Genomic DNA, 2,763 nt, shown 5'->3' on the forward strand with positions numbered 1-2,763 from the left:
GGCCGGCAGCGCCGAGACGGACCGGGCCGCGCCTCGGCGCCCGCCCCATGGCCACCAGTCCCGCCCCGTTACGGGGGAGGCGGGAGGCGAGGGAGGAGGCCGCGGATCCCAGGCCGGGACACAAGCAGCGCCGCAGGCACTTGCYGCTCTCCAGCGTCTGCCCTTGCCCAGTGTGTCCTGTCGCACCGCAGGGGACCTGTTTTGTGTTCCACAACCACGCTCTGGTTGTGGAAACTTGCAGCAAAATCGAGCGGGGACCCGAGGTCCCTATTTCAGTGCTGGGTTGTTTCACACACAGCTGTGCTGCCAGCGGCTGTAACACCAAGAAGATGAATAAAACAAGGTCAAAGTCATTACAATATATATTTATATACCTATATATATATTTGTGTGTATATGTATATATCCCACTACCCACATAGCATGTCAACAAGGAACTTTTTAGCAGTTTGGAAAGCATCCGTAGGGCTCCTGAAGGTATGTGGAGTATCTCTGTGTGGGACAGACCTTTATAGAATGAGTGGTGTAATTAACTTCATGAGCACAAACAGGAGACAAGCTCTAGAAATGCCTTCACTTTTTCTCCTACCTTGTAGGTTCCCGTGGGTGCAGAAGGAAGTGCCTGGGTGGGAAGGCTTAAAAACAGGGATCCCAACAAAAATAACACATGTCCACCTCCTTCCATGATTAGAAGGATCATTTCTTAACGACAGAACAATTCCTTCTCTTTAAGTGTCAGCTGTGCAGCTTTTCATTTTTGAAAGGCCTTTCCATTTGGTTCAGTCACAGTATTTGGGATGAGGCTGTACCGTTAGGTCCATGAATTGTGAGTAATTTGATATCTGAGCCTCCCCAGCTCTTTACTAATGTTCATGCTGAGAATCCTTGCAGAGATGCCAACGAGGTACGCAACCTATGTCCACAGTTTAGATGGCCTCTTCCCAGTGCAAAGTGAATCACTTTAAATCTGTGCCTACTGGACTACACTACTTGCTCGTGTAAGCATAGCCTAAGTCTACGAATTATCCCATACACTGGACTTGTCTGATCTCATCTGCAGAGCCCAGTGCACTACAAATACTATTAGGTCAAGACAGTGAGAAAGACCTTGTGCAAAGCAGTAGTATTGATGGTGCCCTTTTATTAGCAAAGAACAATACAGCAATAATGTAGACGTATAATGGCACATTTATGAGAAACAAACTCCAAAGGACCATGTGCAGCTACTAAAAAAMCAAAATCCACTATTTGTGATAATCATCTTGTCTCCTATTTTATGCTTTTCTGTGCAATCTTGCCCTGTTAAGCAATACTTGCTCCTGYTTCAATGACATGGTTTATACCCAGTTGGGTACTCTACCACACTGCCAAGTCAAATCTAGATGCTTGCCAAGTTACTTCTATCATGCTGGCTTTTGCAAATGCCATTTTTTAATGCCCAGCTCTCTCCTATCAGAAATATGAAACCTAGGTTTGGAAATGAATGTAGTGGATCTTCTCAACCCTCTGAATGATAGGTGCACTAAAGTTCAATGAAAAAAAATTAAGTTCTTTTGGGATTCAGATATCTCTGCTAAGGAGTTTTCCAGTCAATGACTTCTAGTTTCAGGGAAGACAAATTTMAGAACTCTTTTCAATATAGCTCCCTGAGGGCTGAGAAATAAATCCCTGTTGAATTTAATTGTGGCAGTTGAAGGCTGTACCTCCCCTCAGCAGTTTACTTTCTTTCAACATTTTACTTTGGAAGTGAAATAATGTGCCCATGTTCTCTACCATCCTGCTGTATACTGGTGAAAGTGAAATAATGGTTTTAAGTTGAAGAATGACTGAAGAATATATACTGTTCTAKTATTCCTAATTGACTCTGGCAGAAGATAGAGTGGAGAGCTAGAARTGATAACCTCTTTCAGTCACTACCTCTGTACTAGAGCATCGCTTGAGATACACTATGGTTGTGGATATACTGCAACATAGTCTTGTAGCTTTCCTTCACAGGATACGATAGGAATTCTGTTCCATAGAATATTTTGCAGTTGTCTTCTAACCACTACCTTTGGATTTMGCATTAAAAAGTAGATGGATACAACTAGAGCACTTCCAAGTCTATGAACTTCAAAATGCTGCTGGTTCATCTAATTTTTGTCTGAAACGTAGAAATTAAGTTAATGAAGCACTGTGAGACAAAGCACTGATTAAAAAAAGACCAAAAGTATCTCTAGATTAATATTCCAGAGGGATTTAATCTAATAGATTATTGCCATATTGATTCATATAAAATAAGAAAAAAGGAACGGTGAGGAAACTGAGATGTCAATATTGTCAAAAGTTGTTGTGCTGTTCTTTACTCTTAAACCAACCTGCAAGCCCACCACACTTAAAGACTCTGCRTTACTGCTTTGAGCCATTTAAGCCTTTTAGTGTACTTGAAGCTTGGACAGAACATTATGACCCTTACAGAATAGCAAAAGCCAACAGGTATAAAAAAACTTTATTCAAGAGCAAATTTCAGTTGTGATAAATGAATAAAATGTTAAAATGTTAGGCCTAGTGGAAAATGCTCTAGTGGAAAAGCTTATTACAAAAAAGATTCTCACCTTTTAAGATTTTTCTTACACTGCCTTCTAGTTTCATATCTTCAAACTATTCAACATATCGGCTATCCACTTTTTACTTGTATACAGCACAGAAATAAGTATCTTTATAGCTTGTATATACACTTTTGCATGTATCCATAACAGAAATCATATGAGTAAAATTTTATTA

The sequence above is a fragment of the Nothoprocta perdicaria genome, unplaced genomic scaffold (genome assembly GCF_003342845.1).
Source record: "Nothoprocta perdicaria isolate Ctin4 unplaced genomic scaffold, notPer1 scaffold_302, whole genome shotgun sequence".
In the NCBI taxonomy this organism is placed as follows: domain Eukaryota; kingdom Metazoa; phylum Chordata; class Aves; order Tinamiformes; family Tinamidae; genus Nothoprocta; species Nothoprocta perdicaria.